The sequence below is a fragment of the Dasypus novemcinctus genome, chromosome 7 (assembly GCF_030445035.2).
Source record: "Dasypus novemcinctus isolate mDasNov1 chromosome 7, mDasNov1.1.hap2, whole genome shotgun sequence".
In the NCBI taxonomy this organism is placed as follows: domain Eukaryota; kingdom Metazoa; phylum Chordata; class Mammalia; order Cingulata; family Dasypodidae; genus Dasypus; species Dasypus novemcinctus.
The window spans coordinates 63,919,701-63,933,918 of NC_080679.1; positions in this window are offsets into that span (position 1 = coordinate 63,919,701).

Below are 14,218 nucleotides of genomic sequence, written 5' to 3' on the forward strand. Positions count from 1 at the left end.
TTTTGTTTCAATATAGAAACCCTAACCATGAATATCTGTTTTACAAATACATTCCTCTTCATTTTCAGCTCTCCCCACTCCAGATTTGATGGTTAAAGAAGTCATGTGGAGTTGAGCTAAAAACTTCCTCTTCACTAAATACTGAACTTCTAATCAATCCTTAAGATACTGTTCCTATGAGGCAATGTCTCATTTAGGGCTCTCAAGTGAGAGATTAATGGTCTGTCAGTCTTTTTCTAATGTAGGAAAGACATCTTAAGAATTCTAAATAAGAGAGCCCAAAGCTTAATTTACCAAGTATATTTTCTCTTTGGGCCATTTTTTTTTCCTACATAGCTGGGGATTCCTAGCTGACTAAAAAATTCACTCATCTTTAAGATAAAAGATATTCCTATTGTTCACCCAGACCAAAGGCAGTAGAAAGAGTAAAACATAATGATGGGATTCTAGTGATACATTGTTTGTGCCTTATCAACATACAAAAAGGAAATTCAGTATTTTCTTCGTCTTCTCTATAGGCCCAGGAATGCTTGGTGACAGCAAGGAAAAAGTTATATCCCTAAGTTCTACTCAAGAAACCCGCTATGCCAATGCAGACTGAAAATAGAAGTCAGGCATGAATACTGTTACAGAGTTGATCTCTGACCTTTCCAGATCTTGTCCACCACTTTCTCCTTCATTCTTCATGGCCATTTAAATAAGAGCTGAGTGACTGATTGTGATATTTCTAGCTTGGTTATAGCTAAGGAAAGCAGTAAAACTGACAATGTTGTATTAGCAGCTCATTAGCTGGAGAACCTGCCCTAAATCTAGTTGTAGAAATAAACTCAAGGAGCTAGATTTCTCTAACCCTTCAATCTATGACTCAGTGTCTTTTCTACACATTTTGTACACCTTAAAAATGCTAACATTTCTCGCATAGCCCCTTTGGTACTTAGGGGTCAAGGACAGAAGACCCCTTCTCTTGAAATTAGCAGGAAAAGAGGACTCATAATTTACATCTTTGAGACTGCTGTAAATTGAATGAATAGATTTTCAATAAACATGATTTAAGCATTCTGTTCTTCTCATGTAAATAGTATAGCAACCCTAAGTTTTCCTAAGCCTCACCAGTCTTTGAGTATTAATGAGACCATATTCCTTGACTTGTTGACTGTAACTGACGTAAGGATCCAGAAAAACATCAAAGTGCCTTCTCTAACATTCTGAGGGTCTCCAAAGGATATTTCAATTGGGACCATCAATTCCAATTCTAATTCCAACTGTACCAGATTCACTGGGTTTCTGCCTTTTCCTCTGCACATCATCTTGTTTACTGGTGCCATTTTTCCTTCATATACCACTTTTGAACTTCTTGCACCTTTATCATTTCAGAATGATGCAAATTTCCATGTATAACTAGGCAGATTACCCACCCTCCTCCTCTGTGCCATAGCTTGTCATCTGAGTTCCTGCACTATTTACCTCCCAAATTCCTCCAAATTACCCCATAAAAAGTGTTTTGTCAAATTGTGCCTGAGAAGTAGGTCTCAGAAATCAGATATGTGGAAAGATATACTATGCTGTTCTTCCCCATTGTTCTTTCCTATCCATCCTTGTTTTTCCCTGGGCACTTGGATACAATCATCTTCCTAGAAAAGTCTTTCCCATAGAGGCAACCTATTCCTTACAAAAGATGTTTGAGATACACTGGACTAGCACCTTTTTAGACGTGCTAAGCATGTCTGACTCTCAGTTATAACTCAACTGTGGCATCTGTCATACTGCTACTTAAAGCCAGCTCAAATTGTGAGGTGTGATTGTACTATTTGTCCAAGGACACAATAATGCCGTGCTCGTTTTGTCATGCCACCCTTGCCCATCCTTCAGTCACACCATAATATCTACAAATTTTATACATACCTTAAGTCCTTACTCAAGTCATGCCCCTTTCTTTGAACTTTACCAAAACCTTCTTTTAAATTGATTTTAGGACTTATATTTTAAAATTTAACAATCTATCTTATAAGACTTATTTATAGTTTTTATCATTAGAATATGAATCATTGGCCGCAATGTCTGTAACTTATTCCTTTCTGCATTCTCCACAATGCTTAACATAGTATTTTGCATTTAGTAAGCACTCAAGATAATAAAATGACAATAAAACATACTCATACAAGAAGCAGTTATTGAGGGTTTCCTTACAAATCAAGGATCTTCCTACTTTCCTACTCTTGCTGCTTGTTGACAGATAGGACTATCTGTAAAACTTTATGTGATTGGAGCTTATTCAGAATGTATTATAATAGCCTAATTTTATACCTGCCCATGTCTCTATGTTATTGGTATGTAACTATTTGGATGAAGGATTTGATTATTTCTCAAGGGATATAATTCTTTGAAATACTATCCTTGCTATGAAAATCTGCTAAAACAACTTTGCTACTGAAATGTCTAAATCCTAGTTTCATCTCAAGGCATGCTCTTTTATTTAATGTACTGAATTCTTTGTTCTTTTTATATTGATCACATTGCTAGGTTTACTATGAACTTATTTCCTTATTCTCTTTATTGCTACATTTAGGTAGGATAGGAACTTGGTTCTTAGTTGATCTATAACTTGATTTCTTTTATACTTTTGTTCATCATTTTCAACTTAGCATATATATATACACACACACACACACATATACATATATATTTGTCTTCAGTAGCAGAGTGATTTACTGAAAATTTTGTGTAGCACAATGATTTGGTTGAGAAATTAACTATGGTTTATTTTCTTGGCAGAAAGTTAATTATCAACATTTGAGAATAAATTCCTTCTCCCTCCTAAGAAAGAAGAGAGACTTTGGCATCACATCTGATAATCCCCAAGGTTGATTTAATTGGCTACTTATGAAAACTTATATAGTACTTTCCATATTGGGCATGATTCTAAGGTCTGAGGGTGGTGACCAGACATGAGAAATATAACTCTAGATCCCAGAAATGGTAAAAGAGATAGAAGGACATTGTTTCCTACATGGCAGAGACTCGTTTCCCCTCAAATGCAGGATGCACCACTTTTCATGAGGTGGCAAGACCTTAAGTAAGAAGGCTACATGGAATCCTGTGGAATCTGGATACCAGATAAGGTGTGGTGTGGTATACTTAGCAGAGGTAATGAGGGCAATATTTGGAGTCCACATGGTCATGGATGGAGTCCTTCTACTAGCCAAGGAACCAAGCAGCTGGGCTTGAGTCAGGAAATCTAATGAAGCCTCCCCAGTGGACCAATGGCCACATACTTCTCCCTAATTTTTCTTAGCTATAATACCTGAGCTCCCGGCATGACCCAAACATGTTATTGCTTCCAAAACTTGACTTGACCTGGACTCATAGAAACCCAAAGCTAGATTTAATGTGATTTGGAAAACTAAACAATTATAATTTTTCTTGAATGTCAGTTATCATAGAATAATAATAATACCTGTTATATTTGTATTGGTTAAATAATCTTTACTGAGCGATAGGCATCTAGGTTTCTCAGTGGTTTAACAAATCTACTTTATGCTTGAGTAGTAGTCTATTGGAACTTGCATGTCAGGGTAAAAGTCCATCTAAGATATCAGAAGACAAGCCCTTTCTGGGTTTGCTGCCTAGCTTCAGGAGCCAGATTATCAATTTAGACATAGCAAAGCAAATTATAGAGGGATTCAATGTCATTAAAAAGAGATATAAATCAAGTCCAAAATGACTATCCCATAAACATCTGGGTTACAATAGTCAATACTGTTATCAGGAGATCAGTTAGCATGTGTCCATTCACAGGGGAAAACATAATATCAAGGAATTAAGTTTGAGGATGACTAATAGCACAATTTGAAGTACAAATATTCACAAAACTGATTTAATGTACAATTATTTATCTATTGATTTATGGATTGGATTCTTTACCTTTACCCAGACAAGATGGATGATAGAGTATAAAATGGTGCTTAACTAGAGAGCAAATATTTCGTCTATCTAGTTCTAAGGAAAAGGGCTTAATAATAAATGAATTTCTTGACTGTTTATTATTATTACCTAGGGAGCTTTTAAAAATTACCAATGCCCAGGACCCACCTTCAGGGAATCTTATACTCAATGGTCTTGGGTGGATCAATGATACAATTATTTTTTTTAAAGTTCCCAAAGATTGTTCTAATGTGTATCCAGAATAAGAAATGGTGAGAAAAATAAATTTGGGAGAATAAAGTAGGCCAGTATGCTGCCTTATCATCACTGTTAAGAACTGTAAAATATCTGAGTTTTCACCCTACTTTTAAGCTAACAAATTTACCTGTCGCAGGTCCATACATCTGGCAGAAGACACAAGACTCCTGAGTTAGAGACACAGTAATAACAGAAGCAGAGTATCAGAATTATTTTGTACCCATTCTCCAAGCTCTGATTTCCACAGGTCAGTCCAAAAGATCCAGGTAATACTTGATCAAGCAATGTGTTGCATTACTATGAAGGAACCCTGAGATTAACAAATCCAAATGATTTATAATGGACAATAAGCATAACTGCCCCTTACTCTGGAGGGAGACATTATCTTTAGTAAACTGGGCAAGTTCATAGGGCTTATACTAATCACGTCCTTTACTACAGAGGAAGACACTTATCTAATTTTTCAAGGCTATTTGGTATACAAACATTCTTGACAAGATTGTCCAGAACAAAGAGAATTAAATTCATCTCCTCACAGTATGTGCAGAAATATGAGAGACTCATGGAGAACTGTCTCCCAAAAACTCCTTCCAAGTTTCTACAGAGCCTTCGTTTTTGGTGAATTTTTCACTAAATACAACATCAGACTGATAAAGACAGGGAACAAATTAATCATTTGTCTCTTGCAGCATTTAATTAAGACTGGCAACAGGACCTAAGCAACAGGGTGAGGTCATACACTGAGGATCCCAATATTCCAGCTGTACAAATCCATAAACAATCAAGTGATATTACAGAAAGGCAGGTGGTTTTCTCCCAAAGTTTCTGTACTGACCTTTCTGCTTGGCCTGAGGCATAAATCTGGGTTCAGTAGGCTATACTAATGATTACACAAACTGTCTTATCCACAAGGAGCTAGTCTAGGACTATTCTATCATCTGTAACAACCATGGCCAGTGAGTTGAAGCTAACCAGGATATCTTTCATGGTCAAAGAGGTGTCACTGATCACTTCAACTAAAGACAGGGACAATTTTTCTATTGCCCTTTCTAATTGGATCACTCCCATTGTAGGAATACCAGCCAGAGGGCACATGTAAATAATAAGCCAGTTACTCCTTCAGGAAGCACCCTCCATATTCACAAAAAGTGGGGTGTCTCACGCCAGTAGCTATAATTTCACTTTTATTTGTATAATCCCCTACTTACACCTAAGCCATCTATCCAGAAGGATCAGAGCCAAGAGAAACAACAGCGTTTTAATCGAATGTACTGAAATCCATTTTTGGCCTACACTCAGGGAGCTAGTATACTCAACCAAGTGGTCGTTATCTTTAACATCTAGGACAATGCAAAAGTAACAAGAGAATCCAGGTGGTTGAACTAGTGATCCAGAATGAAGTTTGAGTCTCTTAGGCCCCAGTTTGACAGAGCTGCCATCCAAATAGTGTAACAACCAGGCCAGCCCTGCAGTTGCAGTTATGAAAAAGAAAGACCCACCTTACCCAGTAGTAGTCATATAGGAATTCTGAATTTTGAGAAGAGGTCCTTATAAAGCCACACAATTTTTGTCCTGATCATTACTTAGGAAGAAGCCAACAGGGGATATAGTCACGTTCAATGACCAAAGTTCATTGCTACGGTGAATAGACCAGGAGGAAATGAGGGAGATAGAATGAGAAATCTTCACGAGTTAATTTCTGAGGAAACCATTCCAACACTCAATAATGCCAGATGCTTGCAGATGATAGGGAACAAGGAAGGCCCTTCAAATACCTTGACTATCAATCCATTGCTGAATGTTTTTTTGCAATAAAAGGATTATTGTAGCAATAGTCTGGAAAGCTGAAAATATGACACGTTATTTTCAAGCTCTGCAATGATGTGGTCATACATAGTAAGCTGATCAGACAGGACAGCCATGGCGTAACCTGAAAAAGTGTCAACAGCAGAAAGCAGAAATAAGAAATAAAATACAGAAAATTTTTAAAAATTAAAAAATTAAAATTTGGGATAATAAAAATAATGAAAAATATTTTAAAAAATTTTTGACATTCTGTCTTTCATCGCTATAAGATCTGTTGTCCTATATGTACAGTGACATTGTCTTCCATTTATTCTCCCAATGTCTTACTTTTTGTTTTATTTTGTTTTGTCCTCAAAGAAATTTTAGGTTATAGAAAATTCATGGACTGAACACAGGGAACTTCCATATACCCAACATCCTCCAACTTTTCCCTCTTCCCTTGTTAATAACATTTTATATGTGGATGGTACATTTATAACAACTGATGTACAAATACTGAAACATACCTACCAACCATGGTAGATAGTTTACATTATGGTTTACATTTTGGACCATACATTTTACAAACTTTGATGCAATTCAACATGTCCAGTATCCATCATTACATGACCATGTAGGATACTTCCATTGCCCCCAAAATGCCCCCTGTTCTATCTATTCTATTACTCCCTACCCCTCCCCTCGGGGCCCATGGCAATCAACAGGCTTCACTCCTTCAAGGAAAAAAATCATAGTAACTTGCAACAATACTAAGAGCTTGACAAAGTGGCATGCCCTTACCTATTAGGCACTGCCCATGCTCTTGAGAGACTCCTGCCCCTCTGTATGGAACATAGTGGGCCTCCCCAGGATGGCAGTACACCACCTTGCCACTCAATATGTGGGTCTCCACCCACTGATATAACACACTATGGCAAGATGAACATTCACATACTCCCTAAAGCCTGTCCTAAGTGCACCCTGTCCCAAATGTCCCCCACATCCAACACCCCAAACAGCAACCCTCACTTGCCATATTGCCAAAAAAGTATTACTAACATTGTAGTTTCAACCATGTACCTGCCAATCCCCAGTGTTCATCTGCTTCCTCCAACACCCTTCCCCCAGTTCCATGGACAGTCCAACCCACCCTCCCCACTCCAACCCCCTGACAAACCAGCATCAACTACCCTAAAAGTAGCATTACACTACTGTCATGCCCCTCCACTGCACAACTACACACTTCCTCCTTATCAGAGATTTTGCCCATATGGGCATTGGCTGACAAACTTCTCCCTATTTCCTGTAAACCTATCTTCCAGACTCTAGTTCTGTGAGTCTGCTCAATTTGCTTAAATCATACCCATGAGGTAATGTAATATTTGTCCTTCACTGTCTGACTTGCTTCACTCAACATAAGGTCCTCAAGATTCATCCATGTTATCCCATGTGTTAATATTGTATTCCTTCTTAGAGCTGAATAATATTCCATCATATGTATATACCACAATTTGTTCATTCATCTATTGAAGGGCATTTGCGTTGATTCCAACTTTTGGCAATAGTGACTAATGCCTCTATGAAAATTGGTGTGCATATATCATGTCCTTGCTTTCAGTTCTTTTGTGTATATATCTAGCAGTGGAATTGCTGGGTCTTATGGCAGTTGTATATTTAGTTTTCTGAAGAAGCACCAAACTGTCCTCAACAGCGGCTGCACCATTTTACATTCCCACCAGCACGGGATGAGGGTTCCCATTCCTCCACATCCATTCCAACACTTGTAGTCCTCTGTTTTTCTCATATCTAACAGTCTAAAGGGTGTTAAGATGATGTGTATGGTAGTTTTGTTTGCATTCCCTAAGAGCTAGTGATGTTGAGCAACTTTTCATGTGTGTTTTAACAATGTTTATTTCTTCTTTGGAAAAGTGTCTATTCAAATCCCTTGTCCTTTTTTCAAATGAGTTGTTTGTCTTTTTATTTTCAAGGTGTAGGTTTTCCTTATATATCCTGGATAATAGGCCCCTATCACATATATGGTTACCAAATATTTTCTCCCATTGGAAAGGCTGTCTTCTCACTTTCTTGACACACTCTTTTGGGGTGAAAAGTTTATAATTTTGAGGAGGTCTCATTTATCTATTTTTCCTTTTGTTGCTAATGCTTTGAGTATAAAATTCATGAAACCATTTCCTAATACACAATCCTATAGATGCTTCCCTACATTATCTTCCAAGGTCTTTATGGTCTTGGCTCTTTTTTAAAAAAATATTTTTTTTAATTTATTTTTTAAAGATACATAGATCACACAAAATGTTACAGTAAAAAATATAGGAGGTTTCCATATACCCCACTTCCCACTCTCAACCCCCACTTTTCCCACATCAACAACTGCTTTCATTAGTGTGGTAATGGTCTTGGCTCTTATATTTAGATCTTTGATCCATCTTGAGCTAATTTTTGGCTAAGGTGTAAGATAGTATTCCTCTCTCATTCTTTCGAATATGGATATCTAGTTCTCCAAGCACCATTTGTTGAAGAAGGCATTCTCTCCCAGTTGAATGGGCTTGGTGGCCTTGCTGAATATCAGTTGAGTGTATATGCAAGGATGTATATCATAACTCTTAATTCGGTTTCTTTGGTCAGTATGTCTATCATTATGCCAATGCCATCCAGTTTTGACCACTGTAGCTTTGAAGTATGCTTTAAAGTCATGTAGTGTTATTCCTCCAATTTCATTTCTCTTTTTTCAATATATCTTTGGCTATTTGGGGCCTTTTGCCCTTCCAAATAAATTTAATAGTTAGTTACTTCAATTCAGTATAAAATGCTGTTGTGATTTTTATTGGGATTGCATTAAATCTGTAGATAAGTTTGAGTAGGATAGACATCTTAATGATGTTTAATCTTCCTGTCCATGAATAGAGAATATTCTTCCATTTATTTAAGTCTTCTTTGATTTACTTTAACAATGTTGTGTAGTTTTCTGCATATATGTCATTTACATCTTTAGTTAAATTTATTCCTAGGTATTTGATTCTCTTAGTTGCTATTGTAAATGGGATTTTTTTCTTATTTCCTCCTCAGATTGCTCATTATTAGTGTACAGAAATGCTACTGATTTTTGCACATTGATCTTATTCCCTGTGACTTTACTAAACTCGTTTATAAGCTCTGAATCCTTGTTGTAGGTTTCTTAGGGCTTTCTATGTATAGGATCATGTCATCTGCAAATAATGAAATTTTTATTTCTCTCTTTCCAATTTGGATGCCTTTTATATCTTTTTCTTGCTTAAGTGTTTGAGCAAGTACTTCTAACACAATGTTAAATAGAAGCAGTGAAAGTGAGCATCCTTGTCTTATTCCCAATCTTAGAGAGAAAGCTTTTAGGATTTCACCATTGAATATGATGTTATCTGTGTGTTTCTCATTCATATCCTTTATCATGTGGAGAAAGTTTCTTTCTATTCCTATCTTTCACAGTATTTTTATCAGGAAAGCTTGCTATATTCTGTCAAATGATTTCTCTGCATCTATAGAGATGATCATGTGGTTTTCAGCTTTCTATCTCTTTATGTGATGTATTATAATGATTGATTTTCTTATGTTGAACCATCCTTGCATACCAGGGATGAAACCCACTGGATCATGATGTATATAATTGATTTAATGTGTTGCTGATTATATTTAGCAATTATTTTGTTGAAGATTTTAGCATCTAGGTGCATTAGAGATTGGTCTATAGTTTTCCTTTCTTACGGCATATTTGACTTTGGTATTAGGGTGATGTTGGCATCATAGAATCAGTTAGGCAATATTCCCTTTACACTGATTTTTTGGAAGGGTTTAAGTAGGATTGGTGTTAGTTCTTGCTGGAATGTTTGAAAAAATTCACCTGTGAAGCCATCTGGTTCTGGACTCTTCTTAGGTGGAAGACTTTGATGACTATTCTATCTCATTACTTGGGATTGCTTGGTTGAGTTAATCAATTTCTTCTTTATTAATGTAGGCTTCTTGTGTTTTTCTAGGAATTTGTCCATTTCCTCTAAATTATCCATCTTGTTGGTATATAATTTTTCAAAATATCCTCTTATGATGCTCTATTTCTTTTGGGTCATTGGTGATATCCCCTTCCTCATTTCTTATTTTATGTATTTGTATCTTCACTCATTTTTCTTTATTACTCTAGCCAAGGGTTTGCAATTATATTAATCTTCTTGAAGAACCAGCTTTGGGTTTTATTTTTTCTAGTACTCCCTTCTTTTCAATTTCATTTAGTTCTGCTCTCATCTTTGTTATTTCTTTTTTTTTTTTTCCTTCCTTTGGGGTTTGTTTTTCTTTTTCTAATTCCTCCCAGTGTGCAGTTAGGTCTTTGACTCTACCTCTTTCTAATTTTTAAGTATATGCATTTATGACAATGAATTTCCCTCTCAGTACAGCTTTTGCTGCATCTGATAGGTTTTGATATGGTATATTGTCACTTTCTTTCGTTTCAAGGTAGTTACTCATTTCTTTTGAGATTTCCTCCTTGACCCACTGATTGTCTAAGAGTGTGCTGTTTAACTTCCATATCTTTTTGTCTAGTCTGGTTCTGTGCCCCTTACTGATTTCCAGCTTCATTCCATTGTGGTCAGAGAAATTACTTTGTATAATTTCAGTCTTTCTGAATTCATTGAGAGTTTTACTGTGGCCTAGCATGTGGTCTATCCTGGAGAATGATCCACGTACACTTGAGAAGAATGTATATCCTACTATATTTGGGTATAATGTCCCGTATATGTCTATCAGGTCCAGATCCTGTAATGTATTATTCGAAGCGTTTGTTTCTTTATTGTTTCCTTGTTGAGATGTTCTCTCTAATGGTGATAATTGGGTATTAAAGTCTCCCGCTATAATTGTAGAGGCATCTATTTCCTCACTTAGTTTTTCCAGTGTTTGCTTCATGTATTTTGAGGCACCCTGGTTAGGTGCATAAATGTTTATGATTGTTCTTTCTTCTTGATAGAGTTGCCCTTTTATTAATATATAGAGTCCATCTTTGTCTCTTACAATAATTTTGCCTTTAAAGTCTATTTTGTCTGATATTAGTATATCTACTCCTACCCTTTTTTGGTTATTGTTTGCTTGTAAAATTGTTTTCCAACCACTCACTATCATCCTCATCCCTGGGTCTAAGGTGGGTTTCTTGTAGACAGTATATCGATGGGTCATATTTCCTTATCCATTCTGCCAATCTGTGTCTCTTCACTGGTAAGTTTAATCCATTAACTTGCAATATTATTGTCAAGGAATTACTTACATTAGCCATATTTTCTTTGGGTTCATGTATTTTATATGTTGTTTTTCTTTCTCTTTTTATCTTTTTAATTGTTCTTACACTCCCCTCCAACTCTTTCTCTTCTGTTCCTTCATTTTGACTTGCAGCCCTCCCTTTAGTATTTCTTGAAGGGCAGGTTTCTTATTAGCATACTCTCTTGATTTCTGTTTCTCTGTGAATAGTTTGAGCTTTCCCAATTTTTTAATGTTTGCTGGATAGAAAATTCTTCACTGGAAGTTTTTTTTCTTTTAGGCTCTTAACTGTATCATACCATTGCCTTCTTACCTCCGTGGTTTCAAATGAGAAATCAGCACTTAAACCTATCAAGCTTCCCTTGTATGTGAAAGGAATAGGAATATTTCTATTTTTATAATGTGGGCTCACAGGGATTAGGGTTTAACATAAGTAAATATGATGAAGTATTATTTCAAGCTAAAGAGACTCATGAAGGAATGGGATTGGAGTCTGGTACATGTGGTCAATTGGGAGAAAACATGAACATGTTCATGAACATAAGAACACATCTGCTGTACATCAGCAATCTTTTTCTTTCATTATCTTTGCTTCATTTTGCAGATCTGGGCAAGTTTACAGTTAATGGTACTATACTAATGATGAAGTTTCTTTTGGTGGCACACTTTTAATACCTACATAAATTACATTTGTCCTACTTCTAGATTCATAAGAGATCTAAAGAGATCAAGTAAATAAACTACTGCATTACATAGTAGAAATTATAAGTCACATTGGTACAAGAAAATGTTAATATTACATTTTTGATCTTATAATAAGCCCCATTAATTCTTAAATTAATCTCCTTCAGCAGAAAACTCTATTTCTATTTCTCATTTGGACTCCTTTTCTTTTTCACAAGTTTCCATAAATCTTTTTACAAAATAAAATCACTTGAATTGTTTTTTTCTCTTTGTACAACTTTAGAAGGAAAGAGAAGCAATAGGAGCATGGAGAGAAGAAATCTGTTGAGTGCTATAAAATCAGTGCTCTTTTAGGCAACTTAAATCCATTGTGGTATCCTGTCTTCACATAAGGAAAATAGTATTTCCAATTTACAAATCAGATCCAAAACTCAACCTTTTACACAGTGTGTTTAAGACCACATACCTAAGGTGCGGGGATCAGTTCCCAGAGCCACCTAATGAGAATACAAACAGACACAGAAGAACACACAGAGAATGGACATAGAGAGCCGGCAATGGGGAAACAGGGGGGAGAAATAAATAAAATCTCAAAAAAAAAAAAAAAAAAAAGAAGAGAGGGAGATTTATACACACATAAATACATTTAAATGTTATAGAGAGAATTTATCGTTTTAAATACTCTTAGACAAAGTTAGATGAATGCATGACCTCTTTAGATTCATTTCATCTGAACCGAGTATTATAAAATGAGATTATTTAAAATGAAATATTCTAAAATTTATTCTAAAAGACTATTTTTCTTCCAAAAACTCACCTTAGGAGGCAATGTATTTATTCTACCTCTGTTTAAATACTTTTTAAATTCTTTTTTTTTCTTTATTTTCTTTTAAATGTTACATTCAAAAAATATGAGGTCTCCATATAACCCCCACCCTACCCCACCCCACCCACACCACCCCTCCCACATCAACAAACTCTTCCATCATTGTGGCACATCCACTGCACCCAGCGAATACATTCTAGAGAAACACTGCAGCACATGGACAGTGGTCCACATTGTAGTCCACACTCTCCCCCAGTCCACCCAGTGGGCCACGACAGAACATACAATGTCCAGCATCCATCCCTGCAGCACCACCTAGGACAACTCCAAATCCTGAAATGCCCCACACCATATCTCTTCTTGCCTCTCCCAACCATCAGCCGCCACTGTGGCCACCCTCTCCATATCACTACTACAATTTCTCCCCTTACTAATCACAATAATTCCCCACTAGTAAGTCCACTCTAATTCATACTCTATTTCTCCATCTTGTGAACCTGGGATGGCTATGTCCAGTCCCCCTCTACATCAAGAGGGGGTTTAGATTTCACATGGATGATGAATGCAATTTTCCTGCTTGCAACTGTAGGTACTCTTGGCTCCCTGGTGTGGAGGTTGACCCTCTTCACCTCCCTGTCAGCTGGCCAGGGTAAGTCCAAGAAACCAGAGGGTAGGAGCTGCAAGTCTGCTGAGGCTCAGGGCCTGGCCATCACATGGACAGTTTAGAGATTCAGGTCTCCTGAGTATACACCAACCCAAACGCCAACTACAGGTCCAGTAAAAGTAACAGAAGAGGCATGTGTAGAAAGGTTATATCTGAGTCCAACTCCATTACACTCAGGAACACAAACTCTAAAGTAGGACCAACTGACATGGCCCTGAACTCCAGAGCCATCTGCCTTCACGATAGAACCTGTCGGTCGCTGCAGCCCTCAGGAGAACCAGCACCTGGGTTTCCATCTACCTTAGCTGTTTTTTGGTACCCTGCTGAGGCATGCATAAGTATCACCCCCTCATGACCTCCCAGTTCTTTTTTGGAAACTCATAGCCATATAAACTCATTTGTCCTTTCCTTTTCCTCCTTTTGTTGAAGGTCAAAATGCAGTTATAGAACACAGTCTCATTGTAATACATTCTTTTAAAATAAAATATAATTTTATTATATCAGGTACCCAGATTAGCCTACTCTCCAACATTTTTATTAATTACAAAAATATTAAATCTGTCATTAAAGGATGAAGAGTAATTATTAATGAAAACTAATTTCTTTTAAAAATGAACCTTTGCCTTTGCAGATCATTTCAAAGTAGCAATTTGAAAATACTTTGAAAGATGGCAAAAACATTGGAATAAGTGAACTTCCAATATATTACTTTCAAAGGACAGCATTAATTTGAATAAGTATTTAACTATAATTTTTAAAAATTAAATATGATTTTAGTCAAACTTCCATAG